Here is a 19,825-nt window from a genome sequence, read left to right as displayed (position 1 = left end):
TTTCTACGATACATGATGTGCAACTTTTTTTCTTTTTTTTTCTTCTTTTCAGTAAATACATTTCCAATGAAATGAAATTCACATGAAACTTTCACCCGACATCAGCATTAGCGCAAGAAATCTGGACATATAAAGAATTCACAACATTAAAGTCTATAAATAAAGTAACGTGAAAGACAAACGTTGACGCGTCCAGTAGTTATTTCCCCCCACTGTATATTTAACAGGTAAATTCATAACCTTTTACAAAAATTATAACCTTTTACAGTTTTAAAGAAAGTTTGTAATTATTATTTTTTTTAAACATATAAAATGTATATATTAAAAAAAAAAAAAACAAAAAAAAAACACAATATCACGAAATATCTCTCAAAGCATACTGTGACAATTTATTATGATATGGATATTGTATTGTCCTATCGCCCAGCTCTATGGACACCTTTTGGGCCTTTGATGTATATTTATTTTAACTCATTTTAAGTTTCAGATAAATATAAATAAATTCATATCCAGTTTTATTCAAATAACTAATAATGGTACCACCCCAGTGTTAAGGAAAAGTACTGCTTAGTACTATATTAGCTGAAAGTATAGAGGTAGCATAAAAGCTTATGCTTTTATTTATTGTTAAAAAAAAAAAAAAAAAAATCTAATGATTTAACACTGAACAGGAGGATTTTTTTTATTATTATTTAAAATAAAAAATAAAAAGCTACGATTAAATTTTAGATTATGTTTAAAATTTTCAATGCAATTGAAGAAAAAAAAAAACGGAAAAAAAAAACATTTAATGTTATAAAAAGATATTGCCATGACATCAAAGAAAAATGTTACAATTTATCATGATATTGATATTATATTGTATCATCCCTAACCACATATCTCTCTCTCTCTCTCTCTCTCTCTCTCTTTCTCTCTCTCTCACACGCACACACACGACTACCCAAGCTATGTACATTACTTTCACATCGTCACAGATGTGCATCACACACGGTGTCGAAATGGCCAGGAATTTCCCACCACTTCAACTTAAAACTGATGAAGTTCCCCAGAAAAGTTCCGATCACTTAAACTTTCAAATGATTTCAGACAAACTTATTACTACTAAATTTCAAATCATTAAATGTTACATTCGCATCAAAATGATCATAACATTCTCATAACCGCTGTAACAGTACAACACCAACCAAACACCTACAGGCCTGTTGATAACACTCAGCAGTACTGTAATTAAGCTAATTAAATATTTGTGGCACATATTTGAGTAATAGTTCTAACTGCAGCAAGTGAGTAAAAGCATGATCACTTCCTTACGATCGAGCGTTCATGATTACACCCGATCCTGTAGCGCAAACGCTGCGTAACATTTCACAAAGTCGCTTAGCTAAGTCAATTTCAGCATACGTAAATTCGTGTTTTAAACTACAAAGTGAACACGCACAGAAATAGACAACGCGCTCACTATAGATCAGTCCTGTGTGTGTGTGAGAGAGAGAGAGAGAGAGCGCGCGAGTGCGCAAGAGACTGTATCTATGTGTGTACTTTTCAAGCTTTGAAAAGCCTCGGAGTCATTTTCCACGCCGGTGGAAAATGAGAGCGGCCCGGGGCCTCCATGTGGAATTTGGTAGCTACGAGTGTGACATCACAGGATTCCCCTGAAGCAGGACTGGAGGGAATTTAACATGTTCCCAGTCACATGCTACCCAAGAAAAATAAATAAATCGTGCTAATTAAAAGACACCAAAATGACATATGTAGAACGTCTGCCACCGTAGGCTGAAACAAAACCACAGCGGTGGATACGTGCTCTAGTACGAGAAGAGCCGAGCAGCACGAATTTAGGGACTGGGTCGGGTTTGGTTGTCGCTAGCAATTAAAATTTTTTTACATTTATTCCAAAACAATTAAAGTGAGCTGAGCAGATGAGAAAAGGTTTGCTCAAGGGCCCAACGGTAGGGCCGTTACAGTTCCACCGTTTTCACGGTATATGATTGAGTAATTACTTCACCGTTGAACTTTCCAGTGGCTCTCATCCCTTTTGTGTGCAATTTTACAACCTCCTACCTCGGGACCCGCCTAAAACCATAGCAACCTCTGTTTATCTGCACCAGGGATGCATCTGCACTGAAAACCTTTTCCTGTATAATCTTCTACTGATGTAATCATGCTGCATTGCTACCCCCTTTCCAGTGTAATCTTCTACTGCTGTAGACACGTTGCACCGCTACTTCTGCAGCTACTCTTAATTAGAAAGTATGCTTCACTTTTTACGGGTACGCTAAGAACAGCATACAATACGCGTGACGCAAATTCGGTCATCGGCAGAGTACGTGCGTACTGCATGCGCGCCGCACGGTTTTTCTAACCGCGCACAGGTCGCATTTAAGTCTTCTGCATTATTTAGTTGTTCCACAAGGTGGCAATAGTGACCCAGGGCCGTTGATTCTCAAGGTAGTCGAAGAAGAAGAAAAAAAATGGAAGAGACGGAAACTCTTGTATGCCAGGAGGGGAAGTGCAAGCTGTCATAATGCGCAGGCATCAAACGGAGTATACTTTGAAAGGCTATGCGTACGATTGTACGAAGTATAGTTAAAAAAAACAAGTATAGCAGAGTATACAAACAAGTATATTCCTAACATTATCATACACAACCCACAGACGAACATGGTATTACTGACCAGAACTAAACCAAACAATTATCTATTTATAAGTAGTGCGGCACACTGCTCATTTTCTCATTGCACCGCCTTTCCTCACAGCCATTCTCTTTCAGCTTATAACAACAACATGATAAATAATGACAACGGGCTTCTTTTTATACAAACAGATTTATTCGTAGATCGTTCGTATGAGCATTTACACACACACACACACAAAAAACGTTCTTACCCTACTCGTGCTCCTGAATGTGTGTACATTCATGCATAAGAAGACTAACTACCGTAAAAAAAATCGACTTGACCGACTTCAAATCATACAATTTACACGGATTACTGCACTTTTACATTCGGAACATACTGTGGGATTTTTAAATCGCCTGTGTTTATTACGTACACAGTATTCAGCAGACGCCCTTATACAGAGCGCCTTATTGGAGTCTCAATCCAAAACACATCCTCATGCTAATTCACTAGGTCAGGGACAAAGAGAACCACTGAGGACATTTTCATTTATATCGCTGGCGTTAATTAAAGAATATGAAAAAGTACAGAAAGTGACCCAACGCAAACCCAGAAATGAAGACAAATAAAACTAATCATTCAAAAAAAAGATTTAGGAAGATTTAGCACTCACTTATTATTATTATTATTATTATTAAATATCTGAATGGACATTTACCCCGATTGTTCATTTCATGTTCCAAGCTGTCTGTGCACTTGAACTTTTACGGAGTGTTGTGGGCGTCACTACATGCAAACGAGCTGTGTGGGGAATGTGCTGTTCATGTTATGGGTCATCAACATACACGCGCGCAAGTACAAAGTAAATCGGTGCTCCCAAAACTCTTGTAAATCCTCGTTTGGAGTTCATTTTCAGTATTTATGGTGAATAACCTTACATGAAATGATACCACTCGATCTTTCAGCAAAATACGCACAACTGATGTTTTTATTCGGGGTACACTAGACCTGAGGAATGTAATCAGGATAGATGCTTGATTACTACAGTGAGACTGTGATATTTTTTAGACTAGGTGAAAGTTTAGCAGTAAATCACAAACTTCCAGCCCTAACTGTTGATTCAACACTGCTTCTTCAAAGTGATTTAAAAAAAAAAAAAAAAAAAACCACAGACACACACACACACATCACACCTAGTATCATCCCCCATGTTTATTTCTTACCTGTGGGAAGCATTGGTTGCTCATTAGCGTCACAGCTTAGTTCAAACACAACTAAAAAAAATATCATGCCTGGAGATGGATCCTGAGATTTGTAAGGTAGCATTTGCCCGTTTAACAGTTATTCCCCCCCCCCCTCAAAAATGTTCCCAGATCGCCGATGTAACATTTGGTTACCCAACAAGATCCACCGCAGCGGCAGAACCCGAAGAGAAGACGCAGAATCCACCTGACTGGATTTTGTCACGCTCAAACGAACCCACGCCAAGCCAACAGTCAACACCATATAAGGTTTAACTATGATTACGTAATTTGGGTATTAACATAAAATCTCCTGCTATATGGTAGGCTACAAATACAAATTAATATTGCAACTGTTATTATTATTATTATTATTATTATTATTATTATTATTATTATAATACTTGTATACAGTATTAAGTGTTGTACTTTGAACTTGTCATAGTGCCCACACAAACATTATTGTGGCGTGCTATGCGACACCAACGCACGTGACAAACTACCACCATGGTCATGCTGTTGTCACAGCCGCCACCACAGCCCTATACACCAGCGAGCAGAACATCACCAAAGGAAGGAATTAGGAAGAAAAATGTTGGCTACAAGCCAAGATCTCACTTGTAAGCGTATTCATCCACCCTAACGTTGCCTAACAAATACCACAGGCTGACAAATAACTGCCTGCTCAACCATTCTACTAGAGATAATATTCTTCTTGCATACTGTGACACATTGCATAATCGCTTCCAAACTCTGCTCAAAAAGATGCACCCGGAATTGGAATTCCGTTCGCTGAAGCATTGGCAAAAGATTCAACAGCGCACATACGGGCTTCACAGCACAAGCGATAATCTGCCGGAGTACTCCTGCCGCGCCCAAGGCTCATTCGAGTTCAGATATGCTTGAGCAAACTCAGAAAACAGGAAGGTAGGGTTTCCCAAACAGGGCTTCATTATGGTGGCATTGCTGGGGGTTTGAGAGAGTGATGGAAATGGGTTCACAATGACATGTTAAGTTGAATTTTCATTTAAATTTTTATATTATATATATATATATATATATATATATATATATATATATATATATATATACACACACACACACACACACACACACACACACACACACACACACACACAGTGGGGTAAATAAGTATTGAACGCGTCAACATTTGTTTCAGTAAATATATTTCCAATGAGGCTATTCACATGAAATTTTCACCAGACATCAGTATTAACTCAAGAAATCCACACATTAAAGTCCATAAATGAAGTTGTGTGTAATAAAGAGGAATAACACAGGAAAAAACGTATTGAACACACTAACTAAAATATATTTAATACTTAGTGGAGAAGCCTATGTTTGTAATGACGGCTTCAAGACGCTTCCTGTGTGAAGAAATTAACGTTCCGCGGTATTCAGGTGTGATTTTGGCCCGTTCTTCTAAACATATTGTCTTTAAATCTTGTTCAATTGGGTTCGAGTCAGGTGATTGACCGGGCCATTCTAACACCTTGATTTTTTTCCTCTGAAACCAATGGAGAGTTTCCTTTGCTGTACGCTTTGGATCGTTGTCCTGCTGGAAGCTCCACCCACGTCTCATCATCATCATCATCCTGGTGGCTGGCAGCAGATTCTTCTGAAGAATCTCCCGGTAAAGGGCTCCATTCATCGTTCCTTCAATTCTATGAAGTCTGCCAGTACCATGTGATGAAAAACAGCCCCACACCAGGATGCTTCCACCTCCAACTTCACTGTTGGTGTAGTGTTTTTAGGGTGATGTGCAGTGTCATTTCTTCTCCAAACATGGTGTGTAGTATGACAGACAAAAAGTTAAATTTTGCTCTCGTCTGACCAGACTACACTCTTCCTGTATTTCATAGGCTTATCCAAAGGAGTTGTAGCAAACTTTATACGAGCTTCGACATGCCTTTTCTTTAGTAATGGAGTCTTGTGGTGTGAGCGTGAGCAGTGGAGTGCATAGTCTATTGTTTTCTCTGTGACGATAGTACCTGCTGCCTCCAAGTGTTTCTGGAGCTCTTTCCGAGTGGTCCTTGGCTCTTGAGCTACTCTTCTGACTATTCTCCTGACTCCCTGGTCAGAAATCTTGCGAGGAGCTCCTATGCGTGGCCGGTTGATGATGGGGTTTACTGGAGGATTCAGACATTTTGAAATACATCTGTATCTGTTTCTATCATGTTTCGCAACAAGAAGGTTGTGAAGGTCTTGGGAGAGCTCTTTGCTTTTACCCATCATGAGATATTTCTTGTGTGACACCTTGGTAACAAAAAGCCTTTTTAAAGACCATCAATTTACTAACCTAGCTGATAATAATTTGCACAGATAGGGGGTATAATTACTTACGGATTTCAGCCTTGCCTTGGAGAACTGCTTATTCTTAGCGTGTTCAATACTTCTTTCCTGTGCCATTCCACTTTATTAAACATAACTTTATTTATGGACTTTAATGCTCTGAATTCTTTATATTTCCTGATTTCTTGAGTTAATACTAATGTCTGGTGAAAATTTCATGTGAATAGCCTCACTGGAAATATATTTACAGTAAAAAATGTTGACGGGTTCAATACTTATTACCCCCACTGTGTGTGCGCGCATATAAAGTCAGAATCTAATTTACTACTACATTAAATCATATTGTTTAGCTAGCTAAATCATTCTTCAACTCCTTGAAAAGCACTTCAAATGGACAGACACTAGAATTAAATCACAAGACGATAAACCTACAAGAACAAGTTAGGCAACACAAATCTCTAAAGTGGAAAAGGTACAGCTGTCAGTACAGCCAGGGGGTATTTACATTTCGGATTTATGTGCACGGACACTGACGAGGCCAAGCTCTCTCCCAAGTGTATAATATATTTGAAACAGCTTTCTAATTAAAATACGGAGCCAGCGTCCTAAAAAAATAAAATAAAAAAAAAAAGCCATTTTAGAGACAAAACATGACAACCAGCAACAAGAACTGTAAACTCCCCCCCCCCCAAACAGGCAAATTTTCACTTAACATTCGTCTGAGTAACATCCAGGGATACTTGATGCAAATATATTGACCTGATGCAAATTTAGATTGAAAAGGTTCAGGAGACAAAAGGTTGGGATCGACTGCGTCTGAGGAATGAAAGAGAACAGGGTTCAACCTCAGGACGTCGTGTCTTCTATCGATCATCACTTTCACCTTTGGAGAGGTGTTTCCCCTTCAGGATGGTCAATCAAAGCAAAAGTCTGCAAGTGAGCTTTTTCCAGTGGATAACCCAGTCACGACTTGCGCTTCAGTTAACAGGTGTTAACCTTCTATGCAAAACAAATGCAAAAGCCTTCAACAGTGGCAAGGAAAAAACACCAATCTCTTCTCGCAGGAGGTTTCATCAGAAAGTAGCTCATTTCCATGAGTGTGAAAGAGCTTATTTCACAAACTACCAGTACGCGCATGTATGAAACAACGGCCTGGGCCTCATCACGAGAGAGGGCTTTCCTGTGCGGATTGCTCACGTGTTATACATTTATAATATCTTGAATTTTATTTTTATAACTCTATATTACTTCCCATTTTCAAAGAGTTTGACGTTAAATGTCATAAAGTACGGCAGCGGCAGTGAGAGTAAACATTCATAAACTCATTTATACTAGATTACCTTTTATAACCACAGACTTCACACATCACTCAGCCTTCACTGGTTTATTAACGATTTAGTTCATAAGCGTCTAGTGTCACATTTCTCTTTTTTAGTTTTTTTTTCTTATTTTTTTTTTTTAATTATTACCTGTAGCATAAAAAGTGAGAACATTAAATTAGGCTGTTTTAGCACAGAAAATTAGGAATTGTCTGAAACCATGATCCATCGTGTCTGAAGTGTCTATATTACTTTGACGATTAAATATCCATAATTTGTTCCTTATTTCAAGCCTTTTCAGACCTGCACAAGATCCATGGGGTATACAACAACAAGCCGAGTCCTTCTTGTTACTAATTCGCATGCCTCAAATACCTGTAACATACCCCTTGAAAATGCTGAAAGCAATACCAAAATGTAATCAGCTCATCAGATTGTAGCAAGGACAAATCCAGACAAATCTTACATTTAACTATTTACAGTGCTGTGAAAAAGTATTTGCCCCATCCTGATTTCTTCTGTTTTTGTGCAACTCTCATACTATATTGTTTCATAAATTAAAACAAAATCTAAGATAAAACAAAGGCAACCTGAGTAAACACAAAATACAGTTTTTAAATGAGATAGATAGATAGAGATATATATCCATCCATTTTCTATACCGCTTATCCTTCAGGGTCGTGGGGAACCTGGAGCCTATCCCAGGGAGCATCGCGCAGAAGGCGGGGAACACCCTGGACAGGGTGCCAATCCATCGCAGGGCACAATCACATACACATTCACACACCTGTTGGTAAACTATGGACACTTTGGACATGCCAATCCGCCTACCATGCATGTCTTTGGACTGAGGGAGGAAACCGGAGTACCCGGAGAAAACCCACACAGCACGAGCAGAACGTGCAAACTCCACACACACAGGGCAGCGGTGGGAATCGAACCAACCCTGGAGGTGTGAGGTGAACGGATTAACTACTAATATAACACAATATAATTTTATAGGCTTAAATGAAATAATCTAAATATATATATATATATAAAAAAAAAAATGAATGAGGCTTTTTTTGAGCACTTCCGTCACTGAAACAACTCAATACAGCCTTGCTGTGTCATGTTGTTGCAATGAGAAACAGCCTGAGGGCACTGTGGGATACGCTGTTGTGACTGCACAGAAGGGGAGAAGGAGAATGAGTGGCTATTAAAGAGATGGAGTTAAGCACGGTCGTGCGTTTCTCTGACGAATACCTTATTTCTTTGACAAGCGTAGTATCCCACAAGCCTATAAAACTTTGAAAGAAATACCAGTAGGACGGTAACCTAAATAATGTGTTAAAAATCTAAATATTAAATTAAATTTTCAAAACGCGGCTGGGTGATATGACCACCCCAGAAAGGTTATACAGTACAGAACAAAAGGTGACACCACCACCGCGGTGGCAAACTACCACCACGGTGGTGCAGTTGTCATGCCCACCGTCACATCCCTAATCATGACTTAATTTTCTCACGATCTCGACATAACAAAATAGTTGTTTCCTCATGATAATGACTTCATTTTTCTGCGTACGCGTCATACCCTGTTGCTTTAATTGTTCTGGAGGCACTAAAAGCTTAGCGCAGTCCCTCAGCATCACGGATCAACCAGTTCGTTTTAACTCTGATCAGGGAGCCGGAACAGCTCTGTGTCCGTCGGCGACTGACGACTTCCACTCCGACACTTGAGAAGGAGGCTTTATCACCGAAGACAATATAGCGACCCTGAACGTGTACTCGGTTTCACAGCCAGCCGACTTGAAGGACCGCGATGTCTTCGTGGCTACAGAAAGACGCCGTTTAAACAGCTTTTTGTCATGTCAAGTTCCCGAGAACACGACTACTTTGTTATTTCGAGATCATGAAAAAAAAAGAAAGCATAATAATAATGATAATAATGATAATAATAATAATAATAATAATAATAATAATAATAATGATGCATGGCTTCTCTTAGGGCTTCCGTACAAACCTCATGCTTCTCAGGCAAAACAACTGATTTTCTGACTATTTCCAGAGCTTTCCATAGCTCAGTTATCAGTATAACAATTTAAGACTTTGTCATCACGGTATACCTTTACACCGGTATATCAAAACACCTCTTAAAGTAAAAGTAGTTAAACAAAACAAATAAATGACGTCTGAGTGAATAAAACCGCTCCTGACTATTTTGGGACGTTCTAGTTATGACTAATTAAAGGGGGGGGACGTATTTTCCTGAGTATGTACTCCTTTAACACCCCTCCCACATGGATTTTCAAGAGGGGAAAAGAAAACAACCGAGAAGTTTAAAAAGCTTCGTGAAACATCCGCTTTAAAACACACAACTTTCAATAGCGAAGAAAGAATGTGAACACGACTTCAAGGCTGAATCGCAAACGGATTCAAAACGCACTAGGTAGGGTGTATTAGTGCGCGTGACTTCGTTCTAAATGCAGCGCACCTATGTAGGGAACGGAGTGAGATTTGGGACACGACCAACGCCTTGGTAACAGAGCTGGTTGACTTGGGAAACTTTTGCGAAAAAGATGATATCCTGAAAATATGAGAACAAAACCGGGTATTAGACATCCGCTATGATAACCAAGGGGGAAACGTGCACTAGTAGTAATATGTATAAAAGAAAAAATTATTAAAATTTAAACGTCAGCCGGTAACAGATGCTAGCTTAACTTTTCATCTCAGCTCCAACGAAAGATAAAATAGTGCGTTCGCGTCTAGTGAATGTAAACATGGGAATAAAACCACACAACACACCGAAAAAGTCCTGTTATAGAAGACGTTTTCGCTTCGTGTTACACTTTGTTTATTTAACAAAACCACCACCAACAACAACAAATAAGAACAATTACCTTTATAAACAGAGGTAGAAGTGCCTCCTTACATCCTGTTGCTGTTGTCACAACCTGTCTCTGCTCCGTCGTCAATCTAGCTGCGCGCGCTCGCCAAGGCACTACCAGATGTCGCCTTCGTTCTATGCTGGATAGACCGAGACAAAAATGACATCCCATTCACTCAGCGTCAGCCAATCAGAAAGCCGAATTCAGAGGATTATGCTAATATTGAGTTTGTCTACCCTGCATACACGCCTCTAGTCTGAGCGAATCCTGGGGCTCACCTGGGTGGGAGGTGATCCTACAGAGCTAAAGTCATTGGTTAATCACTTACAATGGTCACTCTTTAAAAAAAAAACATTTTCTAAGTAATTTAACTCGGTTTAACTTAGTGTGTGATGTATGAAAAAATCCACCCTGAATAGCATGCGTATCAAACTTTGTAATTAACATTTAACGGTCTTCGGTAGCGTCCAAGAGTTTTGTAATGAAATTCCTAGTTTGCTTTATTTTTTAAAACTAGAAACTGGAATATTGGTTAACTTTTCGAATACTTGCTGATACTGGCGTTAGGAAGATCCAGCGCTTCATGTCTGGCTGAAGCTACGTTTGAGGATTTTCTTGCTGCAAGCCGCCAGTCGTTGTACTGTGAAGTTGCCGGTAGTCATTCCTACTATTGGCTGCCAGAGTAACACAGTACTGTGCCTTATAGAGAGGGAAAAGAGTGATGCAGCAGTGCTTTAGTCTTTTAGGCTGCATTTGCACTGCAGGTCTTGATGCCCGATTCCGATTTTGTCAAACTATACCCGATTTTTTTTTTGACGACCCGCTTAGATCGTCTTTTAAAAGTGACCCGTCCCCGATATCTGCATTTTCACTATACACTTCGTGAAACAACCCACCTGTTCTTTCCTTTTACTCAGAGGAAGTAAAAACGTCGCAAATTTGCAACGGACGCAGACAAAAATAATCTATAAGCTTTTCCTTTCCGCACTATATTTAAAGGTAAGCAAAACACTGGATTATTACGGCGGAGAAAAAAAAGAAAGAAAGCCCTTGTTGAGAGTTTTTCGCGGTTGGTGTCCAAGTGATTTGACGTCATTCGCCGCCTTTGCTTTTTCTACCATATATATGTATGTATATGTCCGTGTTTGTGAGTGTGCATTAGTGTTAGGAGCTGGAATAGGGGCCATGAGTTCAGGGTTCTGATGGCTTGGGGAAAGTAGCTCCTCTATAGCCTCTTAGTCCTGGCCTTGTGGTCACAGTGGCACTTAACTGACCACAGTCACCATAACAGTCCGTTGTTGGGGTGTGTGGGATGTTTGAAGATCTGGACCTGCACTGACTGGTGTAGATATCCTCCAGACCGGGCAGTGCTCCTCATCTGTACACTCTGTACGCTCAAACAGATAAGCTTCCAAGGCTTCAACTATCAAGCTGATACCACCATCGACACCACTGTATTCACAATCTTGTAGATCTCTAACTAGCCGAGCTGAATATACCGTGTCGTTGCATTGTGTCACGTTGAGTCCAGAGTTTGCTGTCTACGCTACTTCTTCATTAATGTGACATTCACATACAAAAATGTCCCTGAAAAATATTGAGGGAGAAAAGAAGCTCTTGCTCTTGTTTTTTGGAGCTAAATATTTTCTCCAAGCAACAAATTAGCACCATTAAGCACGTCACAAATATTTTAATATGAACCTATTTAATGTGTTTCAGGGTAGAGGTGATCAAAGCCATCTTGTTAGGCCATAAGGTGAGCACATACTTAATTATTTGTTTGTAAATAAAATTTCCTTCCTTCAAAATTTATTTGTAGTACAAGTTGTAGTTATAGAATAATACAGCATAGAAGGGAAACCTGAAAAACGCTGATATACCGTGATATACCCACTGATGTACCGTGAGATAGCGTCAACATTATCTCTCATTGGTGAGATTAGTGAAAGTGGCAAAACTAGTTTTACAGCCAGCTATTCAAATTCTGATTGTCTGTCTGTTGCTAAGCATCTAGCTGTAATATTCTAACACCGCGTTGTTTCATGCTGTACATGTTTGGCACCGCAATACGGGGTTAACGCAGCAAAAGTGGTGCTCACCCTGATTCGGACCAAGGGTTCATAACCTTGGGTAAAAAGCGGTGCTAACCCCGCTTCTAAATTACAAGTGTGAAACGTTCCTCTACCCGGGTTTAAAAGCAGGGTTTAGAACGATCATAGCCCAGGGTTAAGTGCGGCGTGAAAAGCTCTTTAGAGTACACACAGCATCAGAGTGCTTGTGAGTCAGCTGTCTTCCTGAGAGAAACCCGACACACACACACACACACACACACACACACACCGGTTTTGTTTATCCAGACTGCTTAGCACAGAACAACACTTGAGTAAGTGACACTTGAGTAGATGGACACCCCCACAGAGCTCATCGCTTATCTTGTAGAGACAGTAATTACAATTCTTTTTGACTTGTTGATCTGTTAAAGGGAAAATCAGACTATTCTTTAAAAAACAGCTGACACTGTTGGGCCTTGAGCAAGGCCCTTAACCCTCAACTGCTCAGTTGTATAAATGAGATAATTGTAAGTCACTCTGGATAAGGGCGTCTGCCAAATGCTGTAATGTAATGTAATGTAATGAGATATATATATATATATATATATATATATATATATATATATATATATATATATATATATATATATATATACACACAACATTAACAAAGAAATAGGTGAAGTGCATACATGTATATTGCTATATAGATTGTGTTTGGCTCAAAGCAGATGTGGAGGATGATTATCTCTCTCTCTCTCTCTCTCTCACACACACACACACACACACACACACCCCTTCCCTTATGCTTCTCCTTTTCACATTGTGCAAGTGAAAAAAAACCGAACCTGGCCTCCCACAGACCACTTCCTCCATCCCTATGTACGTCTTTTTTCACTCTCTCTATGCCTCTTAAGAATCCAAATTAGAAATCCTTCTACAGTCTGTCGGAACATAAAAATAAACTCATCTATGCCAGTTCAATTTTCATTTATACAGCGCTTTTGTAGAGGAGCATTATGAAAATAATGCCTCGGTGCCTGCTGGTCTGCCACGCCTTTTATCATCACATTTGCGGGAACGAAAGAGAACACAGCTCTTCACCATGGGAGAAACACAACACAATGGAAAGTGAACCAAAATGACACATTGCTGTATCTCTGCAAGGATGCAAGGATCAGAAAGACCATACACCGAAATGTTGATCAGCCAAGATCTACTTTGGTGTCTGAAGTTTTTTTCATTAGACTGTCAGTGGAGCTACGAGGCTGAAATCATCACACAGTCTCCTCAAATCACACCATGTTGTTCAGTATCTTAACCGCACGTGCACAGATGTGGTTTCTGACACTTAATGACAGAGTAATCTATTCAAATAGGCAAAACTGCGCAAAAAAGCTGAGAAAATCAACAGGAAGTGCATTTTGAAGTCAAATCAATTGATTCAAATAGATATGTATATGAAATGTTTTAGTACAGTGCTGCTTCTGTGTTACTGAGTCAGAAATAAGCAGGGTTTGAAATAGTCCACTACGCACTGTTCCCTACACTGTAAAATCAGATTCACTACATAGACATCGTTATATGGAACATTAGCTAATGAATGCGCTATCCAAATAATTATCTTCCTGTATCAATCCTAGCACCTGAGATAATTATGAACCGAACCAGTATGTGTACATGGAAAGCCAACTCACATGTATTGTATAAGCAGAATAGTTTTATAGAAAAAGCAGTATAATGAGGAAGAGCTACTTGTTGAAGATGTACTGTATGTAGTCAGTATTAGAGGAGGCCATCAGTTTTTAGGGGAGGCATGGTGGCCGCCTCACACCCGAGCTCGAGGTCCAAAACCCTAGTGGAGAATACCCAGTGCACTCTTTTAATCCCATAATGCACTGCAATATACCGTACATTGTAAAAACATTGTACGGCCCTTCAGAGCAGTGATGGGAATTCTGTCTGTTTTCACGGAGATCGTTTGGTTCAGCTCTTAAACAGCTCCTAAAAATTCATTCGATGAGGGATTTTTCTTCTTTGCCTAACCAAGGTTGAAATTTCGTCATGGAATCATTACTTTGCGTTGCACTTTATAGAATCTATTTAGATTATTGTGAAATCAGAAAGGCATAAATAATGGTAAATGGTCTGCACTTATATAGTGCTTTTTTTTTTTTTAACCTTAGCGGTTCGTCAAAGTGCTTTACACTGTGTCTCATTCACCCATTCACACACACACACACACACCAGTGGTAGCAGAGCTGCCATGCAAGGTGCTAACTTGCCATCGGGAGCAACTTGGGGTTCAGTGTCTTGCCCAAGGACACATCGGTATGTGGAGTCACATGGGCCGGGAATCGAACCGCCGACCCTACGATTAGTGGACAACCCGCGCTACCACCTGAACCACAGCTGCCTAAATAATGCCTAAATCTGAAAGGTTATACAGTACAAATGTTCTTTGACAGATATATTACTGCATTAAGGTTACTGTGCTGGTGTCTCAGTGCTTTATTAAGATGATATATTTCCATATATCTTCATAACTGATTTATTCATTCATGTTCAGAAAATGCTTGGTCAGGGTGATCGATCCAGGGCTCATCCCTAGTGCACTGGATGTGAGGTCGGCAGACACCCTGTATGTGCTACACTCATTCACACATTCGTTCACACCTAGGGGCAATTTATCATAGTTAATCCGCAGTGTGAGGAAACCAGAGACCCGAGAGTAACCACACAGAAACCTGGGGGTGGGGTAGAGGGTGTGGTAGTTGGGAGGTTAGGGTTAGGACTACGTTGGATCATTTCTTTGGTCATAAAGCTTCCGTCAGCAAACTGTGGTTTATACTCACCATAAACATGCAGGACGCTTCACTCCTTCAGAAATAATTGGCAGTAATAATAATAATAATAATAATAATAATAATCATTCGTGCTTTTTGAAAGAATTCAAGTAATTACATAAAATGTGTATGGACAATAATTTCATAATGAGTATTAACAAGAAAAAAAACCTCAAAAGAATTGTAATACTATTCATGATATTAAAATGTTATACTTAAAGAACACACCTTGAATGCACCTTGTAATTTATTATTGCATCTTTTATCATGCAGCTATCATTTATTTTAAGGCACCTATTAGGTAAAGTGAAAATATTTTTAAAAAAGTTATTCGGTTAATAAATATGGCTTCTGACTATCTACACGATGCCTTCAAAACTTCTTAACCTTTTTTGTCTATCCATCTATCCATCTTCTATACCGCTTATCCTACAGGGTCGTGGGGAACCTGGAGCAAGGCGGGGTACAACCTGGACAGGGTGCCAATCCATCGCAGGGCACAATCACATACACACTCACACGCACTCATTCATACACTACGGACACTTTGGACATGCCGATCAGCCTACCATGCATGTGTTTGGACTGGGGGAGGAAAGCGGGGTACCCGGAGGAAACCGTGGCAGCACTCCAAACCCCCAGCCCTCAAAGTGTGAGGTGAACTAACCACTAACCACCGTGCGCCCCCTTGTTTTCTGACCAATTATTATTTTGTCAGTGGTTTATAAGCTCACTTTGCAGAGGTGTAACAGTTCGGCTGGTTCTCACACCCAAAGTGTACAAACAAATAAAAACAATCCTCTTTTTAGATCTGCACCACTCTGTGTTTTCACTGAGAGAGAAAAAGTAAGAAGGTGTGCATTATTAGTGAATGATGGACGAAACAATAGCAGCCGGCAGCATGATGATGAGAGGCTCGTTACTGTGATTAGATTAATCAGCCGCTGTCCTTGTGGAAGAGGATTGTTTGTGTGATTAGGTTAATTAGATGAAATCAGACAGGGTTTCTCCTTTCTCTCATTTCTCTCATGTCTCCTTCCTGCTAATGGCTGATTTTGTTTATGTTTCATGTTGACAGAGTTAAAACTACTCATCATACAGACCTGCAAAAGCCACAGAAATGTTCAGTTCAGTGTCGTTGTTGTTTCTTTAAATTACACACCTGATGGTTTTCATGTCCGATAATAAACCGACGAGCTGAAGGTGGTGTGTTCAAGCGTGTTAGTCCAGGACTAGATGCCACTGTAAGAAGACAGACGGAGTTTCAGGTTATGTTACAGAAACAAAACAATAAGAACACAAATAGTGCTCCTCCTATTCATATCAGTTTTGGTTTGTTTGTGTCAGATTGTCTTTCGTTCTGAATAATCTATCACTGGTATGCATTGCATATGTATTATCATGCTGTGTTGTTTTGTGTCTGGATATCATTTGCAGAAATCTCAATAAATGTAAATCTTACATCATGCTATAACCTTTTTACCCTGAAATACAGCGTGTGAAAATTGGTTTGAGCGGTTTTGCTTTTGCATGTCAAATATCTCATCTATTTGCCTAGTATAGTTTGCCAATTCAGGTTAATTTCAACTTACAACAAAACTTGTTGTTGTTGTTGTTGTTGTTTGTTGTTTTTTGATAGTTCAGTGGTGGAGCAAAGAGACAGCAATCGAAATGCAGTGACAGAACAATCCTACCTACTGCAATGCACAAAATAGGTACAGAATAAAACACTTAGGGAGACACTGAAGTGAAGAGGAGTTACTCTTACTCATCAGGAAGGTTATTCATTTCCAAAGATGGCATGCACCGAAGTGTTTTATTCCTTTTATAGCACAGCCGATTTGACAACACTAACAATGATTTACAGTATTTAGATATAAATACTATGATGTTTGTGCCATGTGTATCAGCTACGGGGTGTGTATTCCACAAATTATTTAACTACACAGGTAATTAAACACTGATTGATAAAATTAGATTTCGGACTTGACCCCCTAAAACTCCCAGCAGCCATCAGCAGGTCCAGACTTACATGCTTCTCTCTTATTCTTGCCAGTTTGTTAGTCACTGAATAACCCACATATTAGTTACTGAATAAATGGTAAATGTCTGCATTTATACAGCACTTTTTTAACCTTAGTGGTTCCAAAGTACTTTACGGTGTGTCTCATTCACCCATTCACACACACACTCACACACCAGTGGTAGCAGAGCTGCCATGCAAGGCGCTAACTTGCCATCGGGAGCAACTTGGGGTTCAGCGTCTTGCCCAAGGACACTTCGGTATGTGGAGTCACGTGGGCCGGGAATCGAACCGCCGACCCTACGATTAGTGGATGACCCGCTCTACCACCTGATCCACAGCCACCACAGGTATTATAATAATACCTTCATTTTATTCATCTTAATAAAATTTGTTTATAGCCAGTAACTAAGTGACTTTTAGCATGATCTGATGCGTCTGATGTGAGCAGGGCATGAAATTGCGAGCAAAACATGAAATCAGTTCTTTTTCCCAGTCATATCTATTTAGGTCTTCAGCTGGGATATGGAAAAAACCCCAGCATGCTCAGTGTGCCAGAGAGGACTCCTGGAGCATATGCTGCGTTGCTGCCTGAAGGCCCTGAGAGATGGGCGCTATCGCTGGCACCATGACAAGTTTTTCATGGTAATAACAGATGCCATCTGCTCAGGGATCATTCGCAGTGAGCAACTACATGCAGCAAGACATCCCATCGCTTTTGTCAGGGCAGGAGAGAAGCCGCAGCCACCGATATCCAAACCAGGCAAACTCCTTTCTACTTATTACTACATGCGATTTCCCAGACACCATCACAGTAATAACATTCAGGCCAGACATTGCCTTGATGTCAAAAACTACAAGACACATGATCCTACTGGTGCTCATAGTTCCCTGGGAAGATTAAATGGAAGAAGCCTATGAAAGGAAGAGGTCAAAGTATAAATGCCTGGTAGGTGAGTTCTGGAACCAAGGATGGAGGGCTCGATGAAGGACTTTTTTTAAAAGCCTTTTTTGATTAGACGATTGCCTCGCCTGTTTCACATCACCTTCTTATTTGAACTTCTCACATCGCTATTAGTCCTAAATTGTCCCTGTTCCAAAAAAGTTGGGACAGGGACAATTTAGGACTAATAGCGATGTGAGAAGTTCAAATAAGAAGGTGATGTGAAACAGGCGAGGCAATCGTCTAATCAAAAAAGGCTCTAAAAAAAAAATCCTTCAAGAGCAAGGACAGATGCATCAGCGAATAATCCAACACTCTGAGAACAACATTCCCCAAAGACAAATCGGTAGAATTTTGGACATTTAACCATCTACAGTGCACAATATAATTAAAAGATTCAAGGAATCCAGTCAAAGGTCTGCCTGGAAGAAGAGATTGTGATATCTCAATGGGATCTTCCTGGTTAAATGAAGGATAAACAAATCTTGGTGCGTAAAGGACAAGGCCGAAAACCACTTCTGAATGCGTGTGATCTTTGATCCCTCAGACGTCACTGTCTTACAAACCGTCATGAGTCTGTAATGGATATCCTGACATGGGCTCGGGAATACTTTGGTAACCCTTTGTCATTCAACACCATTCGCCGCTGCATCCAGAGATGCAAGTTAAGGCTTTACTATGCAAAGCAGAAGCCATACCTCAACACTGTCCAGAAGCGCCGCCGACTTCTCTGGGCTCGGTCTCATCTGAGATGGACAGTAACACAGTGGAATCGTGTTTCATTGTCCGACGAGTCGACATTTCAAATAGTTTTTGGACAAAACAGCCGTCGTGTTCTCCGGGCCAAAGAGGAAAAGGACCACCCAAACTGTTTTCAGCGTCTGGTCCAAAAGCCAGCGTCTGTCATGGTATGGGGGTGGGTCAGTGCCCATGGCATGGGTATCTTGCACATCTGTGAGAGCACCATTAATCCAGAAAGATATGTACACATTTTGGAGCAACATACGCTGCCATCCAGACATCGTCTTTTCCAGGGACGTCCCTGCATTTTCCAGCAGGACAAACCACCTTCAAACCACATTCTGCCCGGATTACAAGCGCATGGTTGCGTAAGCAGAGAGTGCAGGTGATAGCATGGCCTGCTATAAGGCAACGAAGGCCCCGTGCAGAAATGCCGAAACATTTACATCACAGATAATGCGTCCAAGTTGCATGGTAAGTAGAATAAAACCTGGTTTTAAATCTGATTAAAATCTCTCAACATGCAACTCTGTCATTTGGATTACAAGTAGGTTTCTTTTTTTTTTTTTCCATTTGGTGTAGGCCGCATCTTGACGTTGTCACGTATTCCACGTAATGAAGGTTAGGACGCATGCAAGTGCAGATAAGAGCTTTTAATAAAGAGAGGCAGGCAGTCAAATCCAAATTATGAGACAATGGCGCGGTCAAAAAACAAGCAAGGGGTCAGGCGATCTGCAAACAGGCATAAACGAGGCGAGGCGAGGCGAGGCAAGGCCAGAATCGAGAACGAGAAACAAGAAACAAGATCAATGAACATGAAACAGGGTGCAAACGCTTGGTACGGTGAGAACACT

General features: G+C 40.2%; 1 protein-coding gene across 2 annotated transcripts in view; it reads right to left on the bottom strand.

Annotated features, from left to right (window-relative positions):
• The window catches only part of b3gnt2b (UDP-GlcNAc:betaGal beta-1,3-N-acetylglucosaminyltransferase 2b), a 53,753-nt gene that overhangs the window by 19,589 nt on the left and 14,339 nt on the right, over positions 1 to 19,825 (bottom strand). For both annotated transcript variants that reach the window (XM_053632680.1, XM_053632678.1), the window contains 2 exons: positions 16,427 to 16,506; positions 10,380 to 10,506 (listed from right to left, as the gene is read on the bottom strand). The gene's annotated coding sequence lies outside the window, so the exon portion shown is untranslated. The remainder of the gene's footprint in view (positions 1 to 10,379; positions 10,507 to 16,426; positions 16,507 to 19,825) is intronic.

This window comes from Ictalurus furcatus, chromosome 9 (assembly GCF_023375685.1).
Source record: "Ictalurus furcatus strain D&B chromosome 9, Billie_1.0, whole genome shotgun sequence".
In the NCBI taxonomy this organism is placed as follows: Eukaryota; Metazoa; Chordata; class Actinopteri; order Siluriformes; family Ictaluridae; genus Ictalurus; species Ictalurus furcatus.
Note: the sequence above shows the minus strand (reverse complement) of the source record. Positions and strands in the feature narration are given on the sequence as shown.